The sequence below is a fragment of the Pteropus alecto genome, unplaced genomic scaffold (genome assembly GCF_000325575.1).
Source record: "Pteropus alecto unplaced genomic scaffold, ASM32557v1 scaffold195, whole genome shotgun sequence".
Lineage (NCBI taxonomy): Eukaryota > Metazoa > Chordata > Mammalia > Chiroptera > Pteropodidae > Pteropus > Pteropus alecto.
This window is the reverse complement of record NW_006438073.1, coordinates 5,608,875-5,624,778: the sequence shown is the minus strand read 5'-3', so window position 1 is coordinate 5,624,778 and position 15,904 is coordinate 5,608,875. Positions and strand designations below refer to the sequence as shown.

The 15,904-nt window shown below is 50.9% G+C and overlaps 1 protein-coding gene across 2 annotated transcripts in view; it reads left to right on the top strand.

Annotated features, from left to right (window-relative positions):
• AGPAT4 (1-acylglycerol-3-phosphate O-acyltransferase 4) overlaps positions 1-15,904 on the top strand; it is a 99,537-nt gene that overhangs the window by 802 nt on the left and 82,831 nt on the right. The gene's annotated exons all lie outside the window — the stretch shown is intronic.

Genomic DNA, 15,904 nt, shown 5'->3' with positions numbered 1-15,904 from the left:
TTGGTTTTTCCCTAGCACAGGAGGGCTGGGGGAGGGGGGTTGTCAAGGAAACAGGCATTTGTAATTACCTCTTTCTATTTACTTAATTTTCCGCCTGCGAATGTCTCCGTCATATCTAGGAATGATAAAAGGAAAGGTCTGATGTTTATGCAAGTCTTCGGTTTTCGGTCTTTTTTAGAAAACCTGAGGTTTCTCAAGACGTGATGTTAGCGCCGAGATCAGGCTGAGGTGGGGGAGCGCGCTACTCTCGGGGAGGGGAGAGACCCTGGAACTCAGCGGCAGAGGGTGTTTGAGAGTCAGCAGCCAGGGAAGTGTGGGATCCTCTGCTCAGTTTCGCCTCAACGTGTGGATATTTAAAGGAGGGGTCTTCTGTTTAAAGCTGGAGTCTGAGGACATCTAGCACCAGACCTAAGTCCAACAAGTAACAAAGGGCACCTGTCTTTCCTGCCTGGCACGGGTCACCCGCCCTGTCGAGGCTCATCAGCGTGAGGGTGCACAGACGTCTTTCAAAACGGGGAAAGGGTTAAGCCATCATCGGTGCTTGTTAGTCAGGCGTCCTCACTTGGAAAGTATCTGAGATAGGAGAGAGAGTGAGTGAGTGTGTGTTTCTCCGTGTGTATGTAGGTGTGTGTAGGTGTGTGTTTGTGTGTGTGTAGGTGTGTGTAAGTATGTGTGTGCTTTTCTCTGTGTAGGTGTGTGTGTTTCCCGGTGTGTCTGTAGGTGTGTGTAGGTGTGCGTTTCTCTGTGTGTGTAGGTGTGTGTAGGTGTGTGTTTCTCTGTGTGTGTGTAGGTGTGCGTAGGTGTGTGTGTTTCTCGGTGTGTATGTAGGTGTGTGTAGGTGTGTGTTTGTGTGTGTGGGGGTGTGTGTAGGTATGTGTGTGCTTTTCTCTGTGTAGGTGTGTGTGTTTCTCGGTGTGTCTGTAGGTGTGTGTAGGTGTGCGTTTCTCTGTGTGTGTAGATGTGTGTAGGTGTGTGTTTCTTGGTGTGTATGTAGGTGTGTGTAGGTGTGTGTTTCTCTGTGTGTGTGTAGGTGTGTGTAGGTGTGCGTGTCTGTGTGTGTCTGTAGGTGTGTGTAGGTGTGTGTAGGTGTGTGTTTCTCCGTGTGTGTGTAGGTGTGTGTAGGTGTGTGTTTCTCCGTGTGTGTGTAGGTGTGTGTAGGTGTGTGTTTCTCCGTGTGTGTGTAGGTGTGTGTAGGTGTGTGTTTCTCCGTGTGTGTGTAGGTGTGTGTAGGTGTGTGTTTCTCCGTGTGTGTGTAGGTGTGTGTAGGTGTGTGTTTCTCCGTGTGTGTGTAGGTGTGTGTAGGTGTGTGTTTCTCCGTGTGTGTGTAGGTGTGTGTAGGTGTGTGTTTCTCCGTGTGTGTGTAGGTGTGTGTAGGTGTGTGTTTCTCCGTGTGTGTGTAGGTGTGTGTAGGTGTGTGTTTCTCGGTGTGTCTGTAGGTTTGTGTTTCTCCGTGTGTGTGTAGGTGTGTGTAGGTGTGTGTTTCTCTGTGTGTGTGTAGGTGTGCGTAGGTGTGTGTAGGTGTGCGTTTCTGTGTGTGTGTAGGTGTGCGTAGGTGTGTGTAGGTGTGCGTTTCTGTGTGTGTGTAGGTGTGCGTAGGTGTGTGTAGGTGTGCGTTTCTGTGTGTGTGTAGGTGTGCGTAGGTGTGTGTAGGTGTGCGTTTCTGTGTGTGTGTAGGTGTGCGTAGGTGTGTGTAGGTGTGCGTTTCTGTGTGTGTGTAGGTGTGCGTAGGTGTGTGTAGGTGTGCGTTTCTGTGTGTGTGTAGGTGTGCGTAGGTGTGTGTAGGTGTGCGTTTCTGTGTGTGTGTAGGTGTGCGTAGGTGTGTGTAGGTGTGCGTTTCTGTGTGTGTGTAGGTGTGCGTAGGTGTGTGTAGGTGTGCGTTTCTGTGTGTGTGTAGGTGTGCGTAGGTGTGTGTAGGTGTGCGTTTCTGTGTGTGTGTAGGTGTGCGTAGGTGTGTGTAGGTGTGCGTTTCTGTGTGTGTGTAGGTGTGCGTAGGTGTGTGTAGGTGTGCGTTTCTGTGTGTGTGTAGGTGTGCGTAGGTGTGTGTAGGTGTGCGTTTCTGTGTGTGTGTAGGTGTGCGTAGGTGTGTAATCAAATGACACGTGTGTTAGAAAGACACAGCCCAAATGGGCCTGTCGACAGGTGGGGGTCAGACTGATGCTTCTCCTCGGCGCACCAGCCTTCTTCCAATGGGCATCCCAAGCTGCCAGATTAGCCTGGGCACGGCAGGCGAGCAGTCATCTCATCCTCTGTTCTTAAACTTATCTGTAATTCTGGATCAAGTTTTGTGAAGGTCACGTTGCCTTCACATCGCCTTCTCGCTATTAAAGCCAAAAGTGTCACTTGCAAACCCCCCCAGTGACCCCACCTCGAGGTAGCAGGAAAAAGGGGTGGTTTTCATGAGGTTCTGTTTGCCAAGATCCTTATCTTCATGTACTATTATCTGTGACTTATAAAACGCGTTACAGAGTGCAGGAGGTCTTAAGTATTTCAGATGCAAAACCCATCTGAAAATTGGCGCCAAATAGCATGGCACAAAACTGACTAGACCTAAACAGAGTCAAAGACGAGAACTCGTTAAAGGGCATAAAGCATAGAAATGTGTCATGAGAAAGAATATGACTCTTGTTTTGAAAATCACATGTTAGTACATGAATAGTTGTACGGTAGGTTTTCAATGTTCGCAAAGAATCAGTCATGCTCGTTACTGTTTTTCTATCCTGAGAATGGTCCTCGGGATGTAGATTTGCCACATGACCCTCCAGAGTAGATGGACAGAGTTTAAGTTGAAGTCTGAGGTGTGGGCAGTCATGGTTTTCCAGACTCAGGAAATGCACACACACAAAAAAGCCTGTGGGCTGGAGTTCAAAGGAAAAGGGGCAAGAATCGTTTGGAAGCACGGCCAGAAATAAAAATACTATCTTATCATCGGACTCTGAGTAGAGGGTGAAAACATGATTAGCAGCCTCGACCTGGCGAAGGGCAGGCGGGTTCCAGATGCAAAGCAAGTTCCGGTCCCACGAAAGAGGCTAAACGGGGGTGCGCCGAGGAAATCACTGCTGAAGCCATCGTTAGTCCCCGTCGTGCTGGGGTCTCACTGCGTGCAAGGCTCTGAGCGGGGAGCTGTCAAGTTCCTGAAGCAGACAGAAGTTGTAGTCCGTGCTCTCAAGTTTAAGTCCACCACCCAGGGCTGACGACACGTGCGGGTGAGCACATATCTGGAGAGAGTTGGCGAGGCAAGTGGAAGATGAGAAAACAGGATGCAGTTCGTCAAGAAGAATATTCCGAGGATGCTGCTGCGGAGAGTTTGAAGGAAAGGAGACAGACGATTCGAGGGAGAGCGCATAGCTGTCCCAGAGGAGAGGGATGGGTGCTGAGAGGTGGGTCGTGATTCAAGGTTCTTGTCCCGAGCAGGGAGAAGTCCATCTGCGGTGTGAAAACAGGGCGTCTACACTCTATGCTGGTGGAAAGAACTAGTCGATATATAGGTCCAGGGACAATTTTGTTTAAGTCAGAGCAAGAGAGATTGGAAGAAGAAAGGCGATGTGAATAGGAAGCAAAATCCTTCCTAATCCAAGTTTTAATTCAGTCGAAGCTCGAGAAGTAAAGGCCAGACTGAAGTCAGACTTGAAACAAGTAAGAAATCTGGGAGCGGGGACCCCACGTGCACCTACAGCATCCTTCTAATAATACCTACCGTTGCCACCATGCTAAATTGGGGGATGCTCAGATGAGCGTTTGGAAAACTTGTTACATTTTGCGTGATCCGCTATATTCTGGAAAGGAGGTAACGGGTATGGGGAGATTCTGCATTCACAGTTCTAAGTGGTTTTTGACACCTCCATGTTTAGAGAAACATATGTGATCGAGCCTGGCGCCCTAATCATGTAACCTCACCCAGAGCCAGAGCAACTCTCATTCAGTAGTCTGCCCGAGACACAGCCGATCTGCAAAGCGCGTTTCGGAACTCTGAAATTTGGCTTCGTGTGTGGACCAGGGAGGATCCCTGATAAAGGCCATGGAAAGAGGGCACTGAAATCATGAACTCGTTCTTTCAACAGTATTTAATGAGCATTTATGATGTGCCAGGTTCTGTGAGCCACTGTGAGCAAAACCAGATACAGTATAAATAGCTACTGTTTTCAAATATCCTAGGGGTTTTAAAGGGAGATTCTGTGACTGGCTGATTTCCGTTTTCTTCTAATGACTAAATAAGAGGAAATGCCTTAAAATAAGAGCAGTTTTGGTGAACGTTATCACGGGACCGTCTATTTAACTTACCTTCCTCTACTTTTTAAGACGTACTCCTGCTCCGTGAGCATTTTCTCTGTATATTTGTTTTTGTCTCCATTTTGTTACTCTAGTCTGATTTGCTTGACTTCTCCATTCGACCTTAAGTCTTACCTTTCAGTCATTCATGCGCTCATGCATACATACATACACATTTGTTACTCTAGTCTGATTTGCTTGACTTCTCCATTTGACCTTAAGTCTTACCTTTCAGTCACCATTCATTCATTCATGCGTTCATGCATACATACATACACACGCATCATACATTCGCCCATCCATTTATCCTTCACTCAGCAAACGAGATTGAGTGTCATGTGTCAGATACTATGTAGTATGGACATAGCAATAAATAGGAAACTATTTCTTCACTAAAAAGAGCTCAGGAACTAGCAGGGAGACAGATGTAGAAGCAGCTCCTTAAACCAGGGAATGTTATTTTCGATAGAAGTGTTTTTGGCGGCTTTTATTATTGAACGATTTTGTGCATAGATTGTTCTGGGTAGAGAGGGAGACAGTGGTTAGCAGTTGGCCGTCGTCCATCTTATAATTTTCTTGCATCGTCCACACTGGATGAGCCGAGGGCTGGTGTCAGCAGACATTTTTGATTAACTAAATGGGAGAGGTGGGCTTTCTGGCCCTGGAGACGTAGAGGGATGCCGTCGAGAAGACTTGTACATTCTGTTCCTGAAAAGCGCAGACTCAGTGAGAAGATCTCTCATACCAAGTTACTTATAGACTTCGGTGGGACTGTAGCTCCCTCCAGATGGACTCAAAGTACAGCAGCGTATTTAAAAGAGAGACTCACCTGCATCTAAAGTACGTGGCCGAAGGATTCCTAGGTATCCGCTTGTCATTTAGAGCCAGATTTCCCATGACACGCTGCAAGTCTGTCTCATTCTGACAAAAACGAGTAGCTTTCAGCACCTAAAATCTTTACTACCAGTGGAAAGAATGTTAATACCTTGTTGCCGTCCATCCTGTTTGCATTTCCTGATGTCATGAAGCTCTTCTTAGGAGAATTGCTTTTGCCCAGTTAATTTCTACCTTCACTATGGAAATGATACGGGCAACGTAGCCAAGTTCATCTGGAACACCACTCCCATCTGCTCCCCTGACCTTCCAAAAAAAACATCTGGCAAGTCCCTCTCCTTAGTTATTTTGATCTCAGATGAGATCAGCTTCTCCCTGAGGCATGAAGCTGTTCCAGATAACTCGGTTGGCACAGATCTCTCCCCTCTGAACTTGGGTTGTACATAATCGCTATTACCTGGTCATCTCCACTCAGAGTCCCGCGAGAGGAGAGGCCCTTTGGACTCTGTGGTAGTTCAAAGCTGGACACGAAAATCCCTGCAGGAGGGTCTTCATCCGTCCGGGCGGTGAGCGGTACCCTGCAAATGCCATCAGAGACACCGAGGGGACCGCCGACCTGTAGGACATATGAGAATGATACCAGCCTGGCTTTACGGAGTGCTTCCTAGGTGCCAGTCTGTAACATTTCTTAGTTCATTTCATCCTCATAACAAACTGAGGAGGTAAAAACTTAGATCACTTTCCATTTTACAGATCAGGAAGGTAAAGATGGGACAGTGTAAGTTACTCACCCCATATCGCAATAATATCAGAGCCGAGATTTGAACCTCGCCCGCCGCCCGCCTCCGGACCACTGTACTGTGCCCTCCCATCTCGTCGATGTCCTATTCACCCACCACCTCCGAGGCCCCGTGCATAGCAGACACGCAGTGAGCATTTCTGGAATAATGAGCAACTATCTACCACGCAGATCTTCCCCTTGCATGCCTCTCGATCCAGTTCTTAAACGTTGCAGATACTGCAAGAGAGGTTGGTATTTTAGATCTAGGGGAAAAACTAACAGCAGTGCTTCTGAGACCAGGGTCTCAGGGAGCTTTGCTGTTTTTTGTGGTTTAGCCGAGAGGTGAGACGGTGGGGGAGGGAAAGCGCCCTGTGATGAAAATAACCGAGCGACAGTGCAGCTCGAACACCGGCTTCAATACGGACCGCGTTCCAAACCCAGGCTGAACGAACGACGGAACTTTGCCGAGGGGTCGCTCTTAGGACAGTGTGGCCGTGGCTCTCGGTGGGTCCCGAGGCCGCGGGTGGAGAGTCACAGACTTTCTTTTCTGTCGTTGATCGTCAACAACTCGATTACCAAGTTTAAAGGCAGAGGGCCATCTGAAAAGACGCTGCCCGCGCTTATCCCAGACAGACTCTGAAATGAGAACAAGAGACCTGACCCAGGAGAGGAATCTTGTCTTTTTCCCATCTCCGTCAGCTCCCTCGTGAGCTGTCGCCTCTCTGTGGGCAGAGGTTAACCCAGGCTGATGAAATTTTAAAGAGTCTGCGCCCTCCCCCAGCACGCAATCGATGCGATCATCCAGAACTTCCCGCCATCCCACCCCCTGTAAGTAATTCAGGCTCCTTCCTCCTCCTCCCTGTTTCCCGCGGTGGGGGAGGGGGAGCAGCTTCCTGCCCCCAAGGCGTGTGACCCTTCGCACTTGTCTCCAGCATCGCTGGCCTCCGCTGTCCGAGTTCTCCCTCCGTCCCACTGATCTTCACGAGACCCCTACGATTCCACCCCCATGACGGCCCCGGTGCTTTTCGATGGCAGAGACTCCACCTGCAGTTTCTAGCACAGAGCTGAGCACCTGGCACTGAATGGGACGAGGGGTGAGGAGTCAGATGTGCCTGATCTCGCATCAGCACTGCCACACTGGGGGCCAGGGCCGTCTTTGCGGGGGTGGGGGGGACTGTCCTGCGCATTGCAGGCTATTTAGCCGCATTCCTGATCTAATCTCTGCAGACGCCAGGGTATTACCCCTCCCCCACGCCCCTAGTGTAACAACCGGAATTGTTCCGCGAATTGCCAAACGTCCCCTGGAGGGGCAAGGTCCCCTGCCGGGCCAAACCCACTGCTTTAGGGAACTCCATCGACACTCACAGATCTGGTTGGTCAGTCCACTCCCCTCCCAGCCCGAATTCTCAGGGGAAGGACCCCGCCCTCTCCTCCGGTGGAAGGGATTAACATAGCTAAAGGCAGGTGAGAGCCCGAGGCACACCTGCCTTCTCCCTGGGCCTCCACCAGGCCTTCACCGGAACCCCTGCACTCCACGCCCAGGCCTCAGCAGTTATCGGTTGGCCTCTCGGCACCCACCCTCCCTGTCTGTCTCCAGCCTTCTCACTTAGGAGAGGGCCACCTCCCCTGCTCGTCCTGCGACCTTTGGACCCGCGGCACCATCCCCAGGTGAGGCCCCGTCCCCAGCCCGCAGGTGCGCACAGCGGCCCTGCCCTCCGTCTCCCGGCGTGGGATCTGGGCGTGAGCGGGGCTGGCCTGTCCCTGTAACTTCCCACGAGTGTCCAGGTCCTCTTACAGCGTTTCTGCCCAGATCCTGGCGTCCAGCCTACTGTTGGCCGAGCTCTGGGCGCACAAAGATGAGCCAGGAGGGTCTGTGGGGAGGAGGCGGGGGGGCGGGGCTGGTGCCGACACCGGACACGGGGTTCTAACCCGGTTTGGGGAGGAGGAGTGTGTGACGTCTCAGGAGCTTGGGATGGGGAAGCATGGACCGCCTGCCCAGTGTGGGGTCTCAGAAATGCTTTCTAGAGAAGGGTACAGCCCTACCTGAGGAACAGAGCCAGAGCACCCCTGTCACCCTCTGTCACCTGAGGGCGAATGTGTCAGGGGGTGATTAGAGGCCTGATGCGGAGGAGCTGGCACAGCCAGAGTGGTTAGAGCATTCTGGAAGATCTGATCTGGGCTGTCCTGGCCAGGCAGGCGGACCCCAGTCAGGCTGGCGTCTGTGTCCAGGGGACAGAGGTCAAGGTCAGGCCTGCGAGGAGGAGGAGCCACAGACCTTGGGACCTGGTTGTGCAGAGGGCCTCTCTGACCCTCTGGGGCAGGAAATGCAGGCGGAAAAAACACCACCCTTTTCTGTAAGGCCCTTCCCCACGGGTCACTTAACTGTGCTTTGTAATGTAGTCATTTATGGGCTTCCTACCAACCAGAGCCCTTTACGCTGTGTCGCGTGCTCTGCCTGGCACATCTCACTCCATCCCCACTCCAGTGGGTGAGGAATGACCTTCTCTGATCCAACGGGAAACCGAGGCACAGACTGGTTAGGCGGCAGAGCTAGGCACACCTGCTCCTGGAGCGCGGCCCGTGGCCGTGATCTGTGACGATGACAACAGCCTCGCCTGCTCCCCTACGACCTATTCTTTCCCTCAGTTTCCCTGCGTCTTCTTTTTAAGGTGAAAGGACTTTGCGAGCTTCGTTTTGTGCAGAAATTTACATTTTAACACCCCCAACCCCCCGCCACACACACACACACCCGCCGACACACAAACAAATCACGTGGAAATTTAAGAAGTTACTTCAGAACAAAAGATATAAGGAAAATCTCATAGTGTCACTAAAATCCTCATTCGGCCTCTATTTCTAGCGGAATCATAAGGTTAACACGTCAGCAGAGGAAACACGGAGATATTTGAAATGTGCCCGGTTATTTCGATTATTTACGTTGGTTCCCACATCTCCCAAACGAAGACATCTTTCTCCCTTTCTCCTGCTTCTGAGTCCTCAAACAGCCGAACCGCGATTTGTGTGTCAGACAATCTGGTCTCAAGCAGCTTCCCGCTGCCTTCCCTGCCCAGAGGAGCGAGGCCTCCCCAGGACATGGGCTTTGTCTGCAAGGCTAGGATCTAGCTGTGTCCCGTGGGTGCTGGGCCGGCCTTGAGCTGCAACTTCCTGACAATGGTTGCACCGTGTGACACAACCCTGCCTGTCCCCCACCCCCCACAGGGAGCCGACTAGCCGCCCTGCAGCCAAGGTGTCCCCCACCTTTGTCCGAGGCCTGGAACGTTTCATTAAGGAGAAGCAGGAGGCTGCCCAGCCTCCTTCTCCAGGCACACTCTGCCGGACCGTGTAGACTGGGGTCTTTTAGGTACCCCGAGAAGCAGCAAGGAGGTGCACGGCTGTGTCGCAAAGCCTGGCTTCAGCCACAGCCGCCTGCCTCCGTTCCGTGGGACCTCGGGCTGCTTCCGCCCAGGGACCGTCCCTCGGTCTGGCACTGAGAGGTGGCCTGGCACATCCTCTGTCTCCATGTCCTGACCTAGTCCCGGGGGGTACAGGGCGGAGTGTGGGGTAGATGCATATTTTCCAGTCACCACATCCAGGGCCATTTTGGTGGTGTGGCAGCCAGTGGGCAGGATAAATGGTTCCGGCTCACTCCAGCATCAGTTTCACCAAAAGATCCCAAAAGAATGTTTTAAAATAAAACAAAACGTGGATATGCCATGATTTAACAAAATTTGCATGAACTTTTTAAGACCAGCAGAAGTTTCCACGCCTGGCGGTTTGGATGGCTTTAAGCCGTAGCTCCAGACCCTTCAGTTAGTCTCCTCTGCTGAAGGAATAGTTCTGAGGAAAGCTCTGAGACGAGAACCCGGCTGGGTGATCTCCACGGGACTCTGCCGGAAGGAAGAGAGCGATTGCCCTGCTCAGCCATGGCCATCGCCTTCCGGAGCCCCTTGGGGCCGGGGCAGAGCAGGCGTCGCCCCTGAGAATCTGCCTGCCTCTCTGTTCCTCTGTTCCCGATGCTGTAATTGGTGGGGGTTGTTTGGGTCTCTGCGGTCACCCAGGTTTGGGGCCCTCCCTCCCCAGGTTAGCGCAGGGCTGGTTCTGTTCTTCGTGGTCCATCTCATCTCATGACCTTGACTGTCTTCTCAGGTAAGGAAATGCTTTAGCTCCGACTGCTCGCTAATAGCTTTTATCTTACCACCATTTTATAAGTCATCCTACTGGTCTCACAGAGGCCTCTTTCCGTGGAGTTGTCTTTTGAAATCTGAACCGAACAGTCAGGCATGTGAAATGTGCCCGAGGCAGAGCGTAACAAGCCACAGTGAAGGTACCCGGCGCTTTCGGGGTCTCCCGCTCCTCCAGGGGGATTGAGCAATAACCTAACCCCAACCACCTGTGTGGGATAAGAAGCTTGGATAGTGAACCCAATACCTAACTGCTCTATCGAACCATTTTTTTTTTTCTTTACAATAAGATGTCGGAGGAGAAAAATCTGAGCTGTAGACTCTGCCCAGGCATGAGCAAACCAAGTTTTGTGTGATAGATTAGAGAATAATAAGGAAGAAGGGAGGGCCTCGTGTGTGTGTGTGTGCGCACGTGTGTGTGTGCACGCGTGTGTGTGTGTGCGCACGTGTGTGTGCGCGCGTGTGTGTGCGCACGCGCGTGTGTGTGTGTGTGTGCACGCGCGCATGTGTGTGTGCGCGCGCGTGTGTGTGTGTGTGTGCAAGCGCGCGTGTGCGTCTATGCTCTTTCAAGACCAAGTAGTTAAGCAAAGACAGGAAGTGTCGCTCGACCGAGTTTTTCATAGAAATCATTCGAAGATGGAAATAGTTCTGTCAAATCGTTAAGGTGCTGTGGGGTCTGCACCTGAGAAGCACTACTGTATGTTCTAGTGAAATTCCTGTTGGAATATCCCCCGCGACGCAGGGCGGTCAGCCTGGCGCCATGGCGTGGGCTCCGTGAGAAGTGGAGGCACGCATTCTCTGACTATGGAGCGTTTATTATCTGGAGATTGAACCAACGAGTGTGCTAAAACATATCCTATTTTAAGAGATGGTAAACACTTAGTTGGGGACAGACTCAGCCATGTAGAACACGACCCCAAATCTGAATTATAAAAAGTGAGAAAATGCATTGTCACTGTGTACTTGATTAGGCTCAGTCCGAGTGTGCACGGAACCTCCTTAGACGCATCTCGTGGGATGCAGCAATCATTGGCTTAACACGCTTGGTTACCTGTTTCCCTGGGTCAATCGTGGAAAAGCAAAGATTGACAGCAAAGTAGGAGAAGAGAGGACAGCCAGCTAAAAAAATTATTAGTGGTTGGGACTCTCTGCCATACGGCAGGACCACACCCTGAGGCGTCGGTGTCCGGGCCGACGTGCTGCATCCAGATGACGTGGGACGAGTGCCATGCAAAACGAAAGTGTCGTCTACTTTCTCTCTCATCCATTTAAGCCATTGATTTTAACTTTCCAGAAAATTCTTTCATTCAGAGAATGTTGTCCCCTGGCTGACACAGGTGAGGAAGGAGATGGCTATAGGTGGAGTCGCCTGCTGCCCGTCCCCTCCGTCCAGGAGACGAGCCTCAAGCTGGCCTCCACGCACAAGACGGAGCCCCCTGGAGCATCGTTCGCAGAGAAAGGAGTGGGAGGTTAATCAAGGGAAGGAAGAGGAATCCCGAAGGGATCTGACCGCAGAAGAGCTGGTACACCGAGACACTCAGGTCCTCGGCGCAGAGTCACGGGCTGCAGCCCGGAGCTGAAGGGAGGGCATGGCTGTGGCGAACGGAGCTGCTGCTCAGCGCCTTGCTCAGGTCGCGGTGGCAGAGCCCCACCCCTCTCTCAGCCTGGCCTGTCCACCGCAGTCGCCCGCCCTGGACCAGCAGGAAAGTGACTGCACAAAAAGAAGACCAAAGTCAGGAAAAAGGCAGTGGCGATGATGATGGCGGTGATGACAGCCTCGTTTAAGATTATCATGTGCCAGGCAGGGTTCTAGAAACAAAGTCAGAACGGTTATTATCTCCATTTTACAGATGAGGACACTGAGGTCAAATAATTTGTGAGGGTTGCATAGCCATAGAGGCGAAGCAGCTCCTCGGCTCCCGAGTCCCTGCTCGGGTGTCGAGGTCGGTACCCGAGGCTGGTACCGTGCACCACGCAGCCTCTGTACTCAGTAGCCAGGGCTCCCCGTGCGGGAACGCATCACTGAAGACCAGAGGAATAAAGATGATAAAACCAGTTGCAGGAAATCCCCTTACTTCTGATTTTGTTTGGTTTGGTTTTTTTCCCAGCCTCTCTTGGACATTACTTTCTTTAATGGTATGGTAGAAATGTACAGTAGAAAGTCTGGAAGGTTCTATCATCTGAGATGTATTGTTAAGTTACTGAGCTTTCCCACATCAGCTATAGGTGGGCGACGTTATATCATTAGCTGGATTTATGGAAGGCGCCCGTCTGATCTCTGCTCTGTTAGACGTGATGCCCAGGTGGCGGGCAGTGTAGCAGCTACACGCCCCTGACACTGCGGTCAGCTTCCCCGTGCTCTAGAGGCTGGGTGTTCCTCCGGGACAGGGCAGTGGAGGCGACAGGCCAGTCAGGTCATTCGTCGTGGGAAGATGTATTAAGCATCTGCTGTGGCCAGGTCCACACCGGGTACTGGATAACAGATGACAAACACGTTCGCTCCTACGGAATTCAGGCTCGCGGGAAGGCTGACGGGGACACCAAGGGAAGTGACGTGTGTTGACGTTGTGTGGCCTCGGTGCTGTGCCGAGTGAATCTTTGACGTCACTTCCTCACACGGCAGGAATTCTTTGTGGCACTGGGCTAAGCTCTGTAATGGTGACCTTAGCCGCGAATACAGGGGCATCGAAAGATGCACCTAACCGTTTGGGGGAGGCGCAGGTTGGTGCGGGCGTGGTGCGGGCAGGGCTTGGAAGGTCAATAACAGTGGAAGGAAGGAGGAGGGGACATCGGGCAGATGGGGCAGGAGACACACGCTCTCAGAGGCACAAAAGCGAACCTGTGCAGGACATTGCAAGAGGTGGTCATGAGAAGCTCACCGCGGTGTGCCCGTGCCCCCTCCTCCAGGAGGGCGGTCCCGACGCCCCTGCCCCGTGGGGCCAGGTGCCCACACCTCGCTTTTTATTCGAAAAATACCCTGCGTATTCCAGGAGGGTGGTTGTTTGCCTTTGACGTTAGAACCAGTTTTCTCGCTTTTCTCTCGTGGCTCTTCCCTGCAGTGTGGCGAGTCCCTTGAGGCCATGCCGTGTCTCCCCTCCCCAGGACGGCGCCTCAGTAAATATTTGTGGAGGGAATGAGAGGCGTCCTCTGAGGAAGGGGCTGGGAGAAACGGGGCGCTTACCGGGGCGTGGTTGTCACCCGTAATGCGATGCTAGCAGTTCGGCTGAAGCCTGAATGACGTCGCAGTAACAAACTGCCAGATCACGTGGTGCTTTTGTTAGAGAAGAGACTGGATCTCCGTCTCTAGATGCGTTTTCTGTTTGTCGCAGGAACATGTAGTTCCCTACGAATCCCAGACACGTACAGTGCCAGGTGACGGTGACTATCTCACAGTGGGTCCGGACAGGTCAGAGAACAGACCAGAAACGAGGTATAACTGGCTGTCACACTCATGTAGTCAGCTCTGCGTGGCTCCAAGTACGTTCTGTGGCACTAGCTACTGACATTTTTTTTTTAATGGACCCATTTCCTAGATGCTTTGGCTTACTTTCTGGGAATTATTTAATGTCTTCCTGATTCGGAAGGATCTGAGGAGCCGCCCTTTGGGAAAACGAAGGTGTCACTGAGTGAGGGTGGCTTCGCAGCGTGTGAACTGTGGTCACACAGCACTCCACACTTGACGTGAGGCTCGCCTCTTGCTGTGTCGGAATTCTTCATCGTTTTTGAACAAGGGGCCCCACATTCTCATTTTGCACCGGGCCCCTCATATTACGTAGTCCAGGCACTGAGTCTAGGAGGGTCCACTGTGCGATCATGAATGCCAGTTAGCGTGCGACTCTCCGGCCCCTTCCTCACGCTGTGCGAGGCGGGACGTGGCCACCAGCCACTCAGAGCATGCATGCTGCTGACAGCCAGCATCCTGTCGGCTCGTCTTAGTGCGCGTAGGAAGCTGTGCTGCTTGTGGTTAAATTGTTCCCAAGTCCTTCCCTCCAGCCACGTAAGTTTTCAACTGGCTCTTAACTAAAATCCAGTCTGAAGAATGACTCTGGATGGTGCTTCCATGGGGCTGTTGGTTTTGTTTGTTTGTTTGTTTATGGGGAGGGGGCGGATAAGAACTATCTCCAAACATATAAAGGTGGCAAAGCCCAAGACTGAAGTTGCGAAAAATGAGACACTCCTTGTCTGTGGTGATTACAAAAGATTGTCGCTGTCCTGAGTCAGTTGAAGTGTGTGTGTGTGTGTGTGTGTGTGTGTTCTGTATTTCGGTTGCCTTTCTGAATCGAGACATGAATAAAAATGTATGTTTCAAGTTTTCCACCATGACCTTCAATTTTATATTCAGAGAAGATAACTTTTTAAAAAACAAAATTCTAAAAATGGTAGTTGAGCGCTTTCCGATGTTTGGAGAATCTGCTAACTCTATTTGCAGGAAATTCGTTTTCAAATGGGAAAGGATAGAAAAATGTAAAGATAGAATTGCTGCCGTTCTGAATTTGCTCAGTTTTTCCAGCCAAGACAAATCACTTTTTAACGAGTGGAACAAACTTACAGTTTTCCTCTCTGCACGGCCTTTCTCAACCTTGGAGTTCTCATGGGGAACTGGAAAAGGGTCATTAAGTCTGGAGATGACTGATTCCCTGCTGCTAAAAGTTGGAAAATGTAACTGCTAGAACTTTTATTCTGGTGTGCAGGACTTCGTCCCCAGTATTTTAATTTAGGAGGTAATAATCTCATAGAACCGTCGTGCCTACACGGAAGACATGTCATGCTAGTTGACTTGATCTAACTTATTTCATTGGTACCATGATTGGATGAGTCAGTTGGGGAAATTGCCAGAGCAAGGGCATTGTTTAATTTAAGTAAAAGTTTGACAGACTATGCCATAGCATTGCCACGTATATGATGGCGAAGCTGGGAGGTGGAAGGCCAGCTGGATTCGTAGCCGATGGGACAACAAAATAGGCTTGTTTTTGCTTCCACTGTAAAACAGAAGACGGAATTAACATTCTTTCCCTTACTCTATTTCACGTGTCTTTCCCTTTCCTTCCCACCCACATTCCTTTTTCATTTCCACGAAGAAAAATAAATTGCCTCCTCATATTCAAAAATCCAGCCGATTTTATATTTTTACTATTGGGATTTCAACAGTTTTTTTCCTTCCATTCATTCATCTAATTTTTTTGACCGCTTTATTGAGATATACTTCGCATATCGTAAAAGTCACCCATTTTAAGTGCATGGTTCAATGAGTTTTGGTCGATGTAGACAGTTGTGCCACAATCCACCAAAAGCCAGTTTAGAACCCTCCGTCACCCCCAACGAGCTTCCTCATTCCTGTGCTCTCGGTCCCAACCTGCACGTCTAGCCCCGGGCAGCCACTGTTGCATTTTCTGTCTGTACAGTTTTGCCTTTTATGGGAACTGCTCTCAGTGGAGTAACTAACTCCATGTGTAGTGGTTTGTGTCTGGCTTCTTGCATTTAGCGTAGTTTTTTTCAGGTCTGCTCATGTGTTTCCTGAGTCGGTTCTTTGTTTGGCTGAGCGGTATTCACTGTATGGATAAACCACGTCTTGTTTAGTCATTCACCCGGCGATGGATATTTGGTTGGTTTTCAGTATTCTTCTCATTTTAAGTTTACTACTTTTATTCCTGATCTAAAGTACGTATCAGAAATAAGTCCCCTTTCCCTTGCTGGTTTACCTCTATCTCCAGAATCCCACGTGGGGAACAGAAATATACGAGCCCTCAGAAAGAGCGACGACCGCTGTCCCCAGCCATCTCTGGCCAGAGGGCTCCGTGAGAATAATGTAACGAATGTTTTGAATTTGATGCCGTAGGTTGAT